The sequence below is a fragment of the Patagioenas fasciata genome, chromosome 4, assembly GCF_037038585.1.
Source record: "Patagioenas fasciata isolate bPatFas1 chromosome 4, bPatFas1.hap1, whole genome shotgun sequence".
In the NCBI taxonomy this organism is placed as follows: Eukaryota; Metazoa; Chordata; class Aves; order Columbiformes; family Columbidae; genus Patagioenas; species Patagioenas fasciata.
The window spans coordinates 20,909,685-20,929,508 of NC_092523.1; the positions used below are offsets into that span (position 1 = coordinate 20,909,685).

Sequence of the window (19,824 nt, forward strand, 5' to 3'; positions counted from 1 at the left end):
AAGTGGTGTGCACCCAGATTGCAACAGAGCTTCCTCAGATGGAGGAGCCCACACTGTGTCCACTGCCTCCTTGCAAGGGGATGAACTAAGCTATGGTGGTATCAGGTGGGGGACAGACTCTCCACCCTGGAGTATTTGTGCATTAGTCAATAGATACAGTGGAGAAAAAGTGAAGTAAAACTTGGAACCCAGGTTTATAATGACCCAAAGGTTTTCCCTCTTCTGTTCACACAACTCTAGAATCCTCTGCTGTGTCATTATACAGCTTTTAGATGAGACCTACAAAATGAACCCACTGACTAGAGCCAATAGGCTGGCGGGCTGAGTCAGTTCCTCTTGGCTACAGAGAAGAGGTTTAACTCAGACTGTACTTGGGAGGTATGAGTCTGGGCTGAAAGACATTAAGTAGTTTCTGGGAGACCTCGTATTAGTGATAAAACTGGTACAGGCATTTATATTCTAAGCTTTAAAACTAGAGACACATTAAATACTTATTGTATCAAGAAGAAGGGAAAATGAATCTGTAGCTATTAGTTAGTGTCTGCAGACATACAGAAAAAAAAGAATTACAAAAGTTAATTTTTTTTTTAATAAAAACTTTATCCTGTTAAATGACAGGAATCTACATTAAACTCACATAGTGTGATTTATGCTTATGGCAACAAGGAAACTTGAGGCAGAAACTAATTTTCTGCATCCACTGAACTTGCATTCATGTGAAAAAATCTAATGATTGTACTAGACCTACCTGTGGGAGTAAAATTTACTGCAGAGTATGAGATGTCCAAGAAGGTTTAATATATGCTATATAATATTATACAGGTGTTATGCAATATAGGTTTGTCCTGTGAGGTACTGTCTGCTTCCCCAATAGCTCCCTGGCTCCTTAGCTTCACTGAAGCTTGCAAAGATTTCAAGGTTTTGTAGAGTTTTAATTTCTGTGTGTTCAGTTCAGAAAAGAGTTAAAGGCTGCGAATAGATTCTTCTGTTAGTAGGTAAAAAAATATTTGCTGTACTTCTGAGTTAAAAAGAAGTGAGCTTGAATGCCTTTTTTTTCCCTAGAAGTCTAGATCAAGCTATCTAGAGGTATCTGTTACACTTTGCATAAAGATACTTAATGCTTACATGATCCCTTCCAGTATCTCTGCTGTGATGGCAGTAATCTTTATTGCTGTTTTAAATACATGTACATCTTAAAGAGCCAGTTTATTGATTTCATCAGCCTTGAATATTAATGTTGACTGTAAGCTGAACCTCTGCCTGTCTGATGTATATATGGTAGTTTCACTATTCTAGAGGACCTTATGGAAGTAACAGTATTTGGCCCTTTATAGTTTTAAAACATTTGAGCTTTTCTATGCTATGTACTTATTCATCTAACTTTGCTATATTTTGAATATGCTCAAAATAAGTTCAGTTGATTATGATAGCTACAGTGCCACCGTTGTACAAACTGAATGGAAGTAACTCTATGAGCATAATTCTCATTTGCAAGCCAGTCATTTTTGCCTTAGACATATATAAACTATCAATATGATACATTGAAAATATCACAGAATGTAATATGTAACTGGTATAATATTTAATGAGTATTTTTGTATAAAAATATGTTTTGTTTATTCTTATTTTTATGTTTCATCTAAAACCAAAGTGTATTCAGAAAACTCTTTTGTTGAGCATATTCCCTGTCCACAACCTGAAGCCAGGTATTTATTCATCTATTTTCCCATTACTTTTTCCTCTTCAAGGTGTCCTGATCCCTCCCTTTCCCTGTCTTTGGCTTCTCCCTTAAACTTTTCATAATAACTCTTGTGCAATGTTGAGAAGCTTTTCCTCTGCATCCCATCACAAATCCTGCACCTCTTTCAGTCTGAGAGGTGTCATCCCCAGCCTCAAGCTCCCTTGGGGCACCCCTGGTTGATGGGGGAGTGGGTAGAGGCTCATTTCTTTCATGGGGTTATTTAAGTTCCCCTGCCAGAACCTGTGCCTCACAGGTCTGTGTGTGGGGAGAGAAGTCTTTTCTTCACATAATCTAACAGCATCCTTCTCACATTGGTTGTGAATAGGACAACAACTTATTTTAAATAGCAGAACAGCAAAGAGATACATGAAAAAACAGAGTAGAATCTGTATACTAAATTTTTCAGCAACAATGCATGTCAGTGGCTGAACTTGAACATCCCCACTTCTCCACACCTTTTGGCGATAACAGTTCTCTTGAGACAGCTGACAGACTTGTGACCACGACAATGCTAATGGGTACTACTGTAATTCACAGGTAGTGTTCATAGGATATAATCTGGTGTGACACTATACCAACTAGTGCTTATTCCCTGCTCAGGAAAATGTTAGTTGGATCTCCTTCTACATAATTTCAGTGTCTCTATTTCCAAAGATAATTTGAAAAGTAGAAGGCATCAGCTTCCTTAGTTTATACATTAAAAACTGTTTTACTGTAGGAATCTGAAAGTCAGTTTGCAGCACAAAGGTATGAACATATTATAAGGTTTCTTAAAATAACAGAATTCTGTATTCACAGTGCTTGCTTAAAATAATCTGTGGTGAAATGAAAGAGATATTTGAGAAAAAGCTTTATTATTATGCTGTGTATCTGCTAAACATTACACCTGGAATCCCCCAGTACCTACAAATATATCAACTTGGAACATTGTCATCTACATAACTAAAAACATTCAAGATTACAAAATTATCAGCTAAGAGGGTGAAAATACTGTTGTATAGGCTGCATTTTTGTGCAGTCCCTTTGGAAAAGTTTTCAAACAGGTTTTGGCATAAATCCAGTTAGAGGATTTATGAGAAAGAACAAACAGGAATGAATACTGTTCAAACCTTTAAACTTGGTGATAATATTTTTTCAGAAGAGTGGCAATAAAAGCATCATGACATATCATAAAAGGAATAAAAGGAAGCAGAAATAGCCTATGTTTTTAAAACTAGGTCTTTTGGCTCCAAAAGACTGTTGTGCATCAGGCAAAGACAATGGTGATTAGCAAGAAGCAACTATAGATTATTTGATGTGATTTCTGGTGACTGTGACCACAATCTTGTCACCAAAATTTAGGCCAACTTGTATGATTTTAAATAGTAGTACACTTCCTGATTTTCAGGGAATAATATTTATCTACAATACTTCTATATTTTTATAGTAAGCAGTTAATGAAAGGGCAATGACGATGATTTAAAGAATGCCAAATAATCTTTTTTAAGGCTTCATAATACGCTGTATACAGGGTCGCTAGAATATTTAGATGCTTGGTTGAGTTTAGAATACACTTGACTGCTAGTTTAGTCAAGAGGACTGATACTACAGCATCTCATGCAAGTTTAAAAGTGCAAACTAAATCTTCTGAGTTTAGGAGCTGGCTTCTTAAATGGTCACTTCTGAAATCAGGCTGAAAAATTCATATAGCTTCTTCCTGGATGTAATGGCTTGAGAAGTGAAGCCAAAAGAAATAGAAATTCAAACATACATTGTGAAGTTATGGGATTTTCTCTTTCTGTGGTCTATCAGTGCCTGAGCAGACAGCTTTAGGGGCTAGAATAAGTATCATATATTTTGACCAGACGTTTTCTTGATATAAACCTTAATCATAGAGTTGTCACATTTCAGTGGGTAGGATAATAAATGTTGGAACAGTTCTCTCTTTCTGACCAGCTCCCACACAACATGGACAACTCTGTCTGGCACTCCAGAAAGCACAGCAAATTATTAAATAATGATACAACTATTTTTTCTAATTCATATACCTCCATGTTTTGGAGGCACTTGTTCCTTGATCAGGTATCTAAACAGCTGTTATTCCATGCGTGTACCCTCAATATTTGGATGTGAAGCAGCAGTCCAGTTCTGAAACTGATCTTTCAATCAGTTGCAGTTTGTACACATTTCTTTTATTAAAAGAGAAGTTTTGGTGCACACAAATCAGTTGCCTGTTAGTGGAAATTGTGGCAGGATGCAAACCCCCTTCTCTCCCTCTCCCTCCTTCAGTATGGAAGGAGTAGGCACATCTCCCTCTCTCTCTGCTGTTTGAGGCTAACAGCTTCTTTTGTTTGGCCCCAGAGCACTCTGGCCAGGGCCATTAGGAAAGCGAGTACCGAGGCGCCAGTGAGCTGCTGGGTGCCTGTGGCCAGTGTGGGGGACATTTGGAGGCTTCAGGGGCACCCCACAGCCAGTGTGGGGGTGCAGAGAAGCTTCTAGAATGCCTACAGTCAGATCTGATCAGCCAATATAAAAAATGGGACTCTCGTCGAGACTCTGCCCATTGTCGTGGGTCTTTCGGAGCACGAGCAAGATGCTGCTGCTGAGAGCCCTGCCCCCTCCCCGGGATGGAGACTCCACTTGCCTTGCTGCCACGGGTGTGAGTAAAACTTCTCGCAGGATTGCGAGTATATTTATACTTTCCGTGCACATCAGCACGTGTAACTTTCCGTGCTCAATACGAGCACGTGTAAAATTAATCCTCGCATAATCACGGGTGTATTTTCCTCCCGTGCTTCCACATAAGCATGTGTAATATTCTGTGCACATTTGCACATTTAAGTAAATTAACCCTCACAAGATTGTGAGTGTATTATAAATTTACCCTCGCAGAATCGCGAGTGTACTAACTTTCCGTACTCACTACGAGCATGTGTATATCTTTAAACCCGCACCATGTTCAGGCAAGTGTGTACTCCTCCCGGACTCAGAGATGGCTCCGGCATTATTTTGGGTGAAGCCGCTTGTTGTATTAATTGTTGCCCCTTACTAATTTTCCTCAACTGATATCCGAGCCTGTATTTAAGTCACTTTTGGAGTGCTAAAACCCTGTTTCTCACTGGTTTAATAGAAGTTGTTTTGGACCCTGTTGTCCCTTAAACTAGCCTCGGGGTCCCTCCATGACAGAAATTAAACTTGGAGCTCTGCTCTAGCTTTGTACTTCATCACCATAAAGGTTAAAAAAATTGACCGATCCCCCATAGCATATATATGGTGATGATCATTGTTCCAGGGGACCATATTAGAGCTAGTCTGAAGAAAAATCACAGACCATGCAGGGTGTTGATCCTGGATCTCATCACCAGCTGTTTTGATCTACTGATCTTCCTCCGTTGTGTTAAATTACATAATAGTATAAATTGGGTCAAAAAATATGTTGAGATGAATAGAATACGCAGAAACATTGTATTTGTCTTAAAAACAATATTTTTTTTTTAGAATATTACTTCTAAAAGTGTAAAAAGCTATTTTTCTCTCAATATATAAACATGAAGATGAAGATGCTGAAAGCAAAACACTGTGTGTGATCTTTCCTGACCTAACCGTAGCTCCTTTGGCAGTTACGGAGATGATGGGCAATCTTTGATGAATTTGTTCCTGTCTCACAGAGATAGAAAATCAATCCAATTCTCTATTTCTCAACTCTGTGTGATAACAATTAATGGCAATGCCTTGTCAACAGCGTTCGCATGCAGGTCTTTTATATAGCAATCAGTATATATTGAATGGAAACCGTACACGAAGGTAGATAACAAATGTGTCAATATTTTAGGGTCAAGTGCATCAGGATTCGGTGTCAAATAAAAACCAAAAGTGAATATTAAGTTATTTTTTCCCTAAGAATATGGATGTGCTCTATTTGAATGTTACATGAAGGTCATGCTGATCTAGCAACATTTTATACGATCATCATAAAATTGTTCTTGGATATTAAAATGTAGGCTAGAGTACATGTTTTGAAGTTCAACTGCTGGGTACATGTGGCAAACAGTTAACCTACTGAACACTATCTATAAGCACATTCACGAGGAAGACACTACAGAAAGCAAGCTCTTTAATTTAGCTGCAAAGGTATAATGAGATTCAGGGTTCTTATTTCAAGGTGAAGCTAGATAAATTCAAGGTTGAAAAAGAAAGTGCATATTTCTGAAAGTAAAACTAATTTTTATAAAATCTTATCTAGAGAAGTTGTGGATTTTCACTGCCTGAAAACTTTAAATAACTCCAATGTCTTATAAAAAAAGGTGTTCTAGCTAAAAAAAAAAAAAAAAGAAAAAAAAGAAGATATGGGTTCATATGGATTATAAGGAAGAAATTTATGTGGTGTGTGAATATAGGAGGCCAGACTGGATGATTGTCATGGTTCCTAGGGCTCAAAGGCTACCAGTCTGTCTGCTAGTAAGTTAATCAATGTTTGTGCTCTATAAAGAGGAGAAAAAAAATGCATTTATCACTTTGTTTCTTAATAGACAAGGATTTAAAGTGATAGATGCTCTCAGTTTCAAATGACAGTGCTTTTGTAAGAAAATGTTCAGAATTAACAAAGTTGAGTTAAGAAGTGACAGGTTGCTGTAATTCTTTGAATTTGTGTACAAACTGTCATCAAATATTTGATGGATTTTTCTGATGCGGATAAGAGTATCAAGTTTTTATAAGCATTTGAATTAATGGACAAATACCACTCGATTATTTGGTTTGTTCTTGTCAGATGGGTGAGCATCTTCAGTGAATATCAGAAGTCTTGTTATAATGACAGGGGCTGATGACTAATTTTTTGCAGTAAAATAACTACTATTATTATTATAGGTTCTTTATTACAGTGTTATCACTTATGCATTCATTCTGGAGTATCACCCAGATTAATCAAGTTAAAATCGGTTATTAGATTAGGTTCTCATTGTGATTAAAAGGCAAAAGTATTTCTGAGTTATTTATGTTACAGGATAATTTTGATTTTAAAAACAGGCAAGATACAGATGGTGAACAACAGAATAAGTGTGCGGAAGGGAAATATAATTAAATACTTTTCTAATATAAACAATATGTATACATATATAATATGCCATACATATATGAGTTATACATATATGGTATACCATTTAGAAACTTTGGAAACCGTGAAAAACTTTTTGGAATTTAAATGACTATTATTTTCAAGGTTGCTAACAACAAAATATAGACATTCTGCAACAAATACACAGGTACTTGCAGTTTGGCTAGAAAATATTCTTTGCTAGTGCCTTTAGGCAAAGGCTAAGATTGGAAAAATATTTTAAACTCTATAAATATCTATGACACAGTGTGTCATATAGTCATCTATAGTTTATCAGAACACCAGATATTAAATTCTGTAGCGGTCAATACCATTTGTACTACATATTGTATTACAAGCATAGTTAAGTAATATAAAATATAAAACATAATTCTCATTGGATTTTAAGTCTTTTTTATGGGATAAAAATGCATACATTTTTTCTGAGATTTATAATTTTTTCACAACTATTTGGCTACTTCAAAAGGATGTGATTGCTGGGGAAACTCAAAGCAAATTTTGACAAAGTCACCAAAGGCAAGATCTTGGAAAGAATTTAAGTACTTGAAGTCGAAGAGCAGCATATTTTGAAGTCTTAGTCTAAACCTGTGAGGTCCAGAGCTCCCACAGAGCTCTTTTTTATATTTGACAGGCCTGTAATCTGTAAGCACTTCAGTTCCTGACCTTAAAGTTGCCCAGATGCTTAAATCGCTGTTACTGCAGTTGTCAGAAGTATCTCAATCCTGGTAGTTCAGCAATTCAGCCCTAACTCAGGGATCCAGAAACTAGGCACCTACTGTCTTCTGCCTTTGAGGGTTATGATCTGCTAAGCTTCCTCAGACTTACTGATTACTAAGCATGTAGTGACAACTGCTGCTTTCTTTCAAAGCATAGCTAGAGGATAAATCTCCCTTTTCACTTAGAGATTTTGTTGTTTTAATATGATAGTGTGAACCCAGGTTTATTTCCTTCTTTCCTGAAAAAAAAAAACCCAAAAACCAACAAAACAACAACAAAAACACCAAAACAAAAATCTTATGCTTCTTATCTCTTTAGAATCTCTAACTTGGTTTAGACTCTATGAACCTCAGGGCACATGTTTGTGAGCAAAAATAATTTCATCTGAAATACCTAACTTTTGTCTTTGAAGAATTCCTGAATCAAAAGAGGTAAAAAAATGAAAAGCAAGTTGACTTGTAATCCATACAGCTATCCCTAAGGAGGGAAGTTTTGTACGTTTTATCCAATGATCACATGATGTCAAGCAAATGTGGATATGTCACTAGGACCATTTCACATTCAGCCATGAGTTTTGAAGGAACTTAGATGGGAAATGGCTGAATTTCTGGTGAACTTGGGTAAACTATCTACTACAAACAGCCATGCTGTCAGAGGACTGCTAGGTTGCCAGCCTAACTTTTATTTTAATAAGGACTTCAAAGGAAGTTCTGACATCTATGGGATAAGTCTGTCTTCCATTTCTTGCAAAATGACAAACTACCATGAATAATGACATAATGAAGCACAGTTGTCAACTCCTTGTGTTTGGAGCCAGGCAACATGGATTTGTGTGAGAGTGTGAGTGAGCAGGTGAGTGAAGGAGAGGCAGAAGACATAATATGTATGAGTTTGGAAGCTAAAATCATTGAACAGCCTCTACACCAAAGACCATTTAAGGAATTAAGTTACTATGTGTTAGGAGAAAAGGTACTTTAATGGTTTTGCAGGATAGGAAGATATAGGATAGGCTACAACTTTCCAGCAACTTACTTTTAAATTCCTTTTCAGGGGTAAGAAGAGTCTGGATGTCCATGGATCAGCAATAGGTTCATTTTTATTCAGTATTTTCATGGATGACCTTGGAATAAGGAATATGTAATTAAATATACAAGTCTGCAGATGCTATTGAGGTCTTTCAGGCAGTGAAATGTGATGGTGAGAAACCCCATGAGGACATCACAAAACTGAGGTATTGAGCAAAGAAATGCCAGATGATGCATTACGTGAATAAATGCGAGGTAGTGCAACCTAAATCATGCTTACATAACAGTGAACTCAGAAGTGTAAGTCACAATTCAGGAGGGAGATCTTGGACTCCTCACTGTCAGTTTTCTGAAATCATCAGCTCAGTGTGCACTATGTTCTCAAGAACAAACAAAACATTGGGCATCATCAGGAAAAATATTGAGGCTAAACCAGAAACCAATATTTTGTTGCTCTGAAAAACATTGATGCACTGGATTACTTGAGGTAATGCTTTTCCTTGCATCTCAAGAAAAAAAAAATATATATATAATATAGTGAAAAACGATGCAGAGCAGGCAACTGAAATGATTACAGGAATGAAATACTGTTTTACAATAAAAGTTCAAAATGCTTGAGCCTTTCTGATTGGGGAAGAAAAACCTGGAGAGAGAGATAATAAATGTTGACAAAGTCATGAAGATAGCAGATAAGGCAAATGTGCTGCATAAAAATTCACAAATTCACAAATTCATAAAATCTCACAGTACTAGAATAAGAAGACACTCACTGAAACTGGCAGGATGAGAGTTTAAGACAGATAAACAGAAGCACTGCTTTACGTAGTGATTAGTGAGTTTTTGGTACGTGTTGCCACTGAAGATTGTGGAGATAAATAATACCAAGCAGGTTCAAAAAAGGATTAATCAGATTCCTGGGAAGCAGATTGATAAATAACAGATACTAAAGTCAGGGATGTGCTCCCTGCAGTTCTGTCAATGTTGGGAGAAGGTGAGGAGAATGGACAGCAGATAGTGGAAGGACTTATGTGTGCTACCCAAATGGAATCTGCTGCTTCTGGAGAGAAAATACTGGGATATGTTACTGTTTATTATGCTTCCTTAGGATGCCTGTTGCAATGGTGGCTCAACAAGGTTAATATGGTGAGTCCATGGAAAAGGTAATTATAGATGACAGGAACCTGAAACACCTTATTTTTCATGATCAGTAAAAAATAGCACTGTAAGAATAGTTTGATGTATATGTTTATGTTTATGTTTATGTTTATGTTCATATTTATTTAACTATATAAAATTCAAGAGATTTTATTTAAAAATTAGGCAAGCAGGCTAAACTGAAGTTCAAAAGAGATACACTTTCCATCTGATCTGTACTCCAAAGTTTACATATAAGAAGAAAATAATCTGAAGTAGATGGCTTAATTGAAAATATATTTTTGTTATATATTTAATCAGTGGAGAAAAAACAGCCTTAATGCAACTTCCTTGTATTTCTATTTATTTTTTGCATGGAGAATATATTTCAGTTAATTCTTAGGGAAATATTCAGATTTGGGAGGGTGATTCAAGCTGTCATCTGAAGTCACATCCATTTTAACATCAGTAACTTAGTCATGTCTGTAAATTTTCCTAATTATCTCCATATGAAACTCAGGTCTCTCATTGATTTAATTCCTGCCTCTTCTTGCCTTCATTTAAAAGGGTTTATTTGTTTGTTTTTCTGACAAACATGTGACTCATTAAATTTGAAAGCATTAAATTCAAACTGTATATGTATGAAACATTTGTCTCCATATTTTTTTTCTTACAGACTTCAAACTTCCCCACACGTAGGAAGTCGAGGAAGGGAGCCAGAAGGCCTGCATGGTTGAATAGGGATCTGTTGGGTATGCTCAAGCAGAAGAGGCGAGTTTACAGGTCATGGAAGCAGTGGCTGGCCACTTGGGAGGAATATAAGGCTGCTGTTAGAGGAGGTAGGAAGGCAGTTAGGGTAGTCAAGGCCTCCTTAGAATTACAGCTGGCGAGAGGGGTCAAGGACAGCAAGAAGAACTTTTTCAAATACATAACAGACAAAACTAATAACAGAGGCAATGTAGGCCCACTGATGAATGAGGTGGGTGCCCTGGTGGCAGAAGACACAGAGAAGGCAGAATTGCTGAATGCCTTCTTTGTCTCTGTCTACTCCGCTGGAGGCTGTCCTGGGGAATCCTGTACCCCTGAGACACCGGATGAAGCCAGGTCAATGGAGGAGTTTGCTTTAGTCAATGAGGACTGGGTTAGGGAACAATTAAGCAGTCTGGACATCCATAAATCCATGGGTCCAGATGGGATGCATCCGCGGGTGCTGAGGGAGCTGGCTGAAGTCATTGCTAGACCGCTCTCCATCATTTTTGCCAAGTCTTGGGAAACGGGAGAGGTGTCTGAGGATTGGAGGAAAGCAAATGTCACTCCAGTCTTCAAAAAGGGCAAGAAGGAGGACCCGGGTAATTATAGACCGGTCAGCCTCACCTCTGTCCCTGGGAACGTAATGGAACAGCTTATCCTTGGTGACATCTCAAGGCATATCAGGGATAAGAGGGTCATTAGGGGCAGTCAGCATGGCTTTTACCAAGGGTAAGCCATGCTTGACCAACCTCATAGCCTTTTATGAGAATGTAACAAGGTGGATGGATGATGGCAGAGCGGTGGATGTGGTCTACCTTGACTTCAGTAAAGCCTTTGACACAGTCCCTCACAGCATCCTCACAGCTAAATTGAGGAGGTGTGGTCTAGACAATAGAGTAGTGAAGTGGGTTGCAAACTGGCTTAAAGAGAGAAACCAGAGAGTGGTGGTCAATGGTGTGGAATCCAGTTGGAGGCCAGTGTCTAGTGGAGTGCCTCAGGGGTCAGTACTGGGGCCAATATTATTCAATATATTCATTAATGATTTAGACGAGGGAATTGAGTGTACTATCAGCAAGTTTGCTGATGACACTAAGCTGGGAGGAGTGGCTGACACGCCAGAAGGCTGTGCTGCCATCCAGCGGGACCCGGACAGGCTGGAGAGTTGGGCGGGGGATAACCTGATGGAATTTAACAAGGGAAAGTGTAGAGTCCTGCATCTGGGCAGGAACAACCCCAGTTTCCAATATAGGTTGGGGAATGACCTATTAGAGAGCAGTGTAGGGGAAAGGGACCTGGGGGTCCTGGTGGACAACAGGATGATCATGAGCCAGCACTGTGACCTTGTGGCCAGGAAGGCCAATGGCATCCTCGGGTGTATTACAAGGGGGGTGGTTAGTAGATCAAGAGAGGTCCTCCTTCCCCTCTACTCCGCCCTGGTGAGACCCCATCTGGAATATTGTGTCCAGTTCTGGGCCCCTCAGTTCAAGAAGGACAGGGAACTGCTGGAGAGGGTCCAGCGTAGGGCAACAAAGATGATGAAGGGAGTGGAGCACCTCCCTTATGAAGAAAGGCTGAGGGAGCTGGGGCTCTTTAGTTTGGAGGAGACTGAGGGGTGACCTTATTAATGTTTATAAATATATAAAGGGTGAGTGCCACGAGGATGGAGTCAGGCTCTTCTGAGTGGCAAACAATGATAGGACAAGGAGCAATGGGATCAAGCTGGAACACAAGAGGTTCCACTTAAATTTGAGAAAGAACTTCTTCTCAGTGAGGCTAACAGAGCACTGGAACAGGCTACCCAGGGAGGTTGTGGAGTCTCCTTCCCTGGAGACATTCAGGGCCCGCCTGGACACATTCGTGTGCGACCTCACCTAGGCATTCCTGCTCCAGCAGGGGGATTGGACTAGATGATCTTTTGAGGTCCCTTCCAATCCCAAACATACTGTGATACTGTGATACTGTGAAGTTCACATTTTATGTGTTAAAGAGTACAACTGCATAGGAGGAATGTAAGAATTTTTTTTTGACATTACAATATGAAACAAATGTATTTTTATCTCAAACAATCTAGTGTGCTTATGATTATTTGCTGCCTAGCTGCAGTTTGCTTTCAAAATGTCTTAATTTTATCTGGTCAAACTTAATGAGTGTAGACAATTATAACAAAAAAGCTGAAGAAATACAGTTTAACATGGCACCTTTGTTTCAACAAACTTACTAACTTGACTTCATCTCTGGGCCCATACAATGAATCAGAGATTTCAAACAAGCAGTCAAGAAGAGGTTTCTTTTGAGAAGTCTTTTTGATAGCACAGTAGTGTTAGACCTTTTTTAAAATACAAAAATGCTGTAAATGACTCCTGTAAAGGTAGAATTTATCTATCTGTCTGTCTGTCTGTCTATCTATTTATTTATTTTTCCTGTAAGATACTCTGGCCATATTGGGAAAAAGTCATAGGTTAAATTGCTTATTTTCACTGCAGAGGAAATATGTCGAGACTAAACATCACATAGGAGAAATAATGAATCAGGAGCAGCACATAATGAGAAGAAACACACACATTTTTGTAAGTAACAGGAAGCAAAAAGAAGGCTAGGGAAAACGTGGGCCTGCTGCTGAATGGGGCAGGAGGTCTGGTGACACGGAAAAACCAAGGTACTAAATACTGTGCCCTCCTCAGTCTTTACAAGTAGGACTGGTCTTCAGAAATCTAAGGGCCCAGACACCAGGAGGAAAGGGTGAAGCATGAAAGATGTACTGCTGGTGGAAGAGGATCAGGCCAGGAAATACTTAAGCACACGGGGCATACATGAGTCTCTGCACCCTGATGGGATGCACTGATGAGTGCTGAGGGTTCTGGCTCATGTCATTACAAGGCCACTCTCAATAATCTTTGATGAATGACTTGAAGAGGTGCCTGAGGACTGTAGGAAAGCAAATGTCACTCCTATCTTCCAGAAGGGCAAGAAGGAGGACCCAGGGAACTATGATGAAATAACTGGCTTGGTAGAGGAGGGGAGAGCAGTGGATATTGCCTATCTTGATTTCAGCAAGGCTTTTGACATTTTCTCCCCTAAGATCGTTTTAGAGAACCTGATGAAATAGGAACTGGAAGAGCAGACAGTGAGGGAGGTGGATTGAGAACTGGCTGAATGACCAGGCTCAGAGGGTGAGTGGTATGAACTCCAGATGGAGCCCAGTAAGTGGTGGTGTACCCTGTTAGGGATCAGTATTGGCTCTAATCTTGTTCAACACCTTTATTAATGATTTGGATTATGGGGTAGAGTGTACCCTAAGCAAGTTTGCTGATGATACACAACTTGGAGGAGCGGGTAACACACCAGAGGAATGTGTTGCCATCCAGAGTAACATTGGTGGGCTGGAGAAATATGCTGACAGAAATATAATGAAATTCAGCTAAGGCAAAGGCCAAATCCTGCACCTGGGGAGGAAGAACCCCAAACACCAGTGTATTGGAAGGCATCTTTGCAGAGAAGGACTTGTGGGTCCTGGTGGACAGCAAGTTGAACATGAGCTAGCAACGTGCTGTTGCAGCGAAGAAGGTTAATGGTATCCTGGGCTGCATTAGACAAAGTATTGACAACAGGTTGAAGGAGATGATCCAGCACCAGATTCAGCACTGGTTGAACCACATCTGGAGTACTGTGTCCAGTCTGGGCTAACCAGCATGAGAGTTAGATAGGACTACAGGAGAGAGCCTAGAGAAGGGCATCTAAGATGGTTAAGGGGCCAGAGCATCTGTCATATGAGGAAAAGCTGAGAGAGATGGGTCTGTTGAACCTAGAAAAGAGAAGGCTCAGGGGGAATCTTATCAGTGTATATGAAGGGAGAATATAAACAAGACACAGTCAGACAGTTACAAGAGGCAATGAGCACAAACTGAAATACACGAAATTCTGCTTAAGCATGGAGAAAAAGCAAACTTACAGTGAGGGTGACTGAACTTGTGAACAGGTTGCACAGGGAGGCTGTAGGGTCTTTCTCCTTGGAGATATTGAAAAGCTGTCTGGACATGGCCCTCATGAAACGGTTCTTGGTGAGGTTTCTTGGGCAGGTGGGTTGGCCATGATAATTGTCAGAGGTCCCTTACAGCCTCAACCGTTCTGTGATATTATAAATACATATTTGCATGTGAGTTTTCTGCAGAGACACATTTAGTTAATCTGAGTTTCAGAAATAGCTTTGAACAAATTACCTGAACACTATTCTCCTTTGCATTTGTACACAAAATGTGGACACTGAATATTTTTAAAAGTGTCTTCCTCTTTCCTTAGTGAAGAGTATCCTGCATTTGATGTAGGATTAATGTAATAATTGACTACCTTTTCCTCCATTAATTATTTTCCAGTTCCAGTTAATGTAGTAATGGTGGCAAAAAGAGGACCTCAAATTACTATTAATGATAGTTCAGATATACACATGCAACCAGCTTGGGCAGGTGTTGGAGGAAACGTGCTGTCATTCATTTTACTTTGTGAGTTTTATAAAGATTCAAGTTCTGTATCTCCTCTATTTTAGTTTCACTCAAGTTTTCATCACTTTCCTGTCCCCCTGTGCTGCATAAGGATCAATAAACAATTTGGAAAGTATTTTGTAATTTATTCATTGAGTATTCCATGCGTATTGAAGGCATATTATATGCAGGAAAGGAAAGCCTGTATCAGTATTGATCCATATTTTGTAATGATATCCAGCCTATTAGGAAATCAAATAACACAGATTTTGTGAAACAGGATTCATCACAGAAGAAATAGTGCAAAAATGAAACCCTAATGAAGCATAAATCCAAACCTGTACGGTGTGAATTGTTAAGAAAAAAAAAAAAGGTTTTTACATGTATGAACAAAAATCCAAAATGCATATTATCTCCTTGCAGTTTAAGAAGAGATTTCCTATTTTGTTCATGGATTAAACTGGTACAAAAGATTAAATTATGTGTCCAAAAGGTTCCTTTAACCTCCATGGTTAGGATCACTATCCAGGGAGACTTTTATACCTGCAAATGAAGGGATATCCAGTAATAAAAGAATTAAGATTATCCATAGAATATCTAAGTTTAATTCCTGTCTCTATCACAGACTTTTTGTGCAACTTGGAGAAATGCAATTGTTCTGTGCTACAATACCTCATCTCTAATCTTCAGAAGAAAGAATGTGACTGCCTTGTCTGTAAAGGCTTTGAAGAAGAGACTGTCTCCTTGAAGGTATTTTCTAGCGTAAAGTACAATGGAACCTCTGATTTGTGTTAGGTCCTTTTTAGTGTTACTGTGATACGAATAAATAATAATTAGTAACAGATGTTTTGTCTGCTTTCTTTATAAAGAATAACTCCATGAAAGAAAGCTAACTTTTCCCTGTAAGAGGAAAAGAACTTCAAAGTTCAAATTTTAGCTATTATTATAATGAAAAATGAGATGCTTCTGAAGCTGTTGATAAAGAGTATAGTTTCATAAACTTGTCCTATTTCCTTTAACCTGTATTAGAGTTCTTACTGTGATTTTAAAGTTTGAGCAAACCAAAATGTTAGAAGCTCCCATAGCTTGCATTTTTTTCCCTTTAGCTGTACTGTGAAGATGACATCAAAATTTTCCCCAGAGCTTCCAACCGCCCTTATTGTTAGAATAAATAAAAAAGAGGAAGATTTATGAAAATGTCTGTGAGACAATTATGTGAGAAATATCAAATAGTATTTATCAAAAATCATCTTTGTCAGCAACAGTGGCTTGCAGAAAGTCAAACTAAGGTGCATTGCATTTATGTTTATGTAACTCTAATACATAGAGCTCACCTTTTTAAAGCAAGAAGTAAACTTGAACTAATTCCAATGGTCACACCATGTCTAAAGAATTCTTCCTGCCTGTAGATGGAATAAAGAAGAGAAAAAACCAAAATTACTAGGTCCTGACGACCTTTATTCAGTAGCACTGTACTAAGATTGCCATTTCATATATTCCTTAATGATTTATGCCACCTTTCATAATAAAATTTAGTGATTTTTGTTTATTTTTGATAGAAATCACATCCAAAGCTGACCTGTTTCACATTGTTAGGCATTCTTTCTCAATTTTTGGCCAAGACAGTAGGCATGAACATAACAAAGTGTATTTAGTATTATACTGACATACGGACTGTGCCAGAAAGCTAAATAATGCAGCTTGAGTAGATTTTTATATTCACAGATCTGTTAGAGATATTGTATATGGAACCGGGGAAAAGGGAAGGATTAATAAAGTTGTGATGCATCTTTTATTGACTGACTATGAAATAGTGCATTTCTGGATGACTACAGTAATATTTTCAAAGCTGAAATAAAACATATCACTAGTTACTGATTTAGACATTTAAGTTTTTATTTTTATTAGTAGGACAGAGTACATTTTTCAAGTGATGATGAGAACTGGGTATCATTTCAATCCTAGTTATAATTCTTACCATAACAATGCATTGCTATTGCACTACTCGGAATTTTAACTGTTCCTTTCCATGATGGTAGATTTATTAGAAATCTGCATCTTCAGTAATAAGAAAAAAATATTTAAAACCACTCAACAGTTTTTTAATAATGTTTTATTTTTTCTAGTAAAAGAATATTCAATCTTTCGTGATGGGAATCCAGTCAAATTTATACCAGCATTTTCAGATTAGTCTACTGTAAATGTTGTTCCAGGAACTGAAGGTAAAAGCTGCGACATGCTAGAGAACAGACCAGGCAAAAGAAGGGTAAACTAAAGAGTGTCTCCTGGCTTTCTGCCCAGCCTTATCTAAAAATGAAGCTAAACTTTAAAGTTATCATTGCCCCCTGACCATGCTAGAGTTGTTAGAATTCAGTGTGAAAATGTTTTCTAATGAGAGTCTTTTTAGAACAGTGAAAAAAATATTGAAGAAAAAAAGATGAGGATTATTCCACAAACCACATCTGGGAGCTGGACCAAGACCTGACAGTCTGTTCTGTACCTTCCTTTGACCAACTGACTGTGCTTAGTAAGTCATATAACCATTTTAATTATCAGCTATTTTCTTTTTTATTTATTTAAAGTGAAAAATAATTGAGTGAGGGATTGTTCTGTAATGTGTTTGCTCAATGCCTTTGAAATAGGATCCAAGTTTTAGTGGAAGCTTCTCTCCCCTACTCCAAAGCAATAATCACAAGAACTTGCTGTGAAGCAGTTGTCCTGTGTTTCACAGATGAAAACTAAAGCAGCATTCATACCAACTTTGATTATCTGATAAAGTAATTAATGTATCTTTCCAAATTCTGAAAACAAACAAAGAAACAAACAAAAACAAACAAAAAAAGGGAATTTAAAGTATTTTCTTGCAGACTTTTTAAAATTTCTTCTAATAATTGCACATAACATAACTGAAAATTTGCTATTGACTGAGGCACCTTGGTGACATGGATGACCAACAGCTTCAGATTAACTACAAGTCCTTCTTGGTGTTTCCTGTAAGAGATGAATGAAGAAACCTAGGTCAGTCTAGTGAGCAATAGTGAATGTTTAATTTCTGAGGGAAAAAAAAAAATTATATAACCCTTGTTTCCTTACGCATACATGGAAGATTCTAATTAATACCATTCTTTAAGGTGTAATTGTAAAATGGAAGTGTGTGCACTTTAGATGTTTCTATGTTGGCTAGTTATTCCACTTTTTGTGTTATTTGTACTTGCTGAATTGGTTAAAAAAGAATGATCAGCAAACATAACTGAACAAATTGCACTTCCCTCAACTGAACTGTATGAAAGGCCCCAGAGACAAACCAAACAAGCCTAGCGTGGTCCCACAGGAACCTAGAAATTCGGCTGGCCTTTTTAAGACTGTCTTCTCTGGGGAACAAATCCCTGCAGCTGCTTATAAAAATTGAGGATTAAAAGCATTTTTGTTGCTGAGAATGCACATTGGAGCATATGTAATGCTTTAGTGTACATTTTTAAGTGAAAATACAATACAGCTTTTCAGAACCTTTGGAAAAAATCACAGACTAGCTTCTGAGGTTGAATGAATTCAGAAAGGTACTTTCAGGCAGAGCTGACTGACACTCTGAATTTCCTTTCTGGAAGAAATTTTCATATTTCAAGAAAGTTTTCATTTTGAATGAGAATGAATATAAGAACTTCTTCCATTTTCCATTCACCGGAAAAATAACTGGAAAAATGGAAATGTTTTGTTCTCTTTCTTGAAATTATTTTTTATTTCCTGAGTAATTCTGTCAATTTCTACACTTAAAAGACTGTTCCTTGTGTTGTTGCTAGCTGTTAGAAGAACCCAATAAATTCTTCAGCAGGTGACACTTCTGATGAACAGTGCCAGGGAATAGCTTGATTCTGAGAAGGATTTTCCACGAAAGTGGAGCTGCACTCAGAAGAACCTAGGCATCCTGTTTCCTGGTATACTCTCTAATGAGTGAGCAGTGGTGAAAAACAGAGGTTGGTTGTCCTCCTTTACTTGATGTGTATCTTAAAAAAGGAGCTAAAAATGTTTATTCTCATATGGAACAACTGTGTGTCGTGAGCCAAGTGCCTGTCCAGACGCTTAAACCTTATGTTTCTTACTTTCTTTCTCTAGATGGTCCCTCACTAAACAGGAAATTGATGAATAGTCCCACAGAGGCACTTATATCCCTTTTGTATTGTTATGGAAGGGACCTTCATTTAGGTCTTCTATATCCTTCTCGAATAATCTTTGCCTAGTGTCGTTTCATTGCACAGGTGCTTTGAAACATTTTTCCTGATTCATATTCCTACCAGAGCTGGCCTGAATATAGATCAACAACATGAAATACACCATTTGATTCTGTAAAGTAGCAGTATTCTAGGGTAAAATTTAAAATAACACTTTTTGGATTATATGAGAGATGTGAATTCTGTTTTAACAGAAAATGGGAAATGTGAACATTATAAGTCAACTTTTGAAGCAGTAATCATAGTTAATGATGCAAATCATAACTCATTTTCATCAAAATGGTAGGGGTAACCTATTCCTCAGAGAGTGAAGCAATACCGAATACAATATTCTATTTACTTAGCTGTATTGCCTGTATGGAAGTATATCAAATTTCCAATATATTTCAAGTGGGAGTTGACGGTCATTGTCCACAATAAGCTATTAAACAAATAGTTATGTACCCTGCCCTGCATAGTCAGTGGCTGTAGAAAGCCATCTACTGAGCCTACAGACTCTTCCCCTAGGCCTTTGGAGTGGCTGTAGGGAACCTATTCAATGAATGTGGGTATCTGTCTGACTTACATATGTAAGGCAAAACCATCACAGCTGTATGCTGTGATGAGACAGACTGCCTCCTTTTCCATTTCTTGTGTATCTTACATACCAATTTCCCTGGGATTC

The 19,824-nt window shown here is 38.0% G+C and overlaps 1 long non-coding RNA gene across 1 annotated transcript; it reads right to left on the minus strand.

Annotated features, from left to right (window-relative positions):
• Nucleotides 1-14,420: 14,420 nt before the first annotated feature.
• LOC139827904 (uncharacterized) lies at nucleotides 14,421-17,927 on the minus strand. The gene is made up of 3 exons (XR_011739032.1): nucleotides 17,868-17,927; nucleotides 16,269-16,337; nucleotides 14,421-14,584 (listed from the first exon to the last, which is right to left on the minus strand). It is a non-coding gene; the product is annotated as an uncharacterized lncRNA (long non-coding RNA).
• Nucleotides 17,928-19,824: the final 1,897 nt, after the last annotated feature.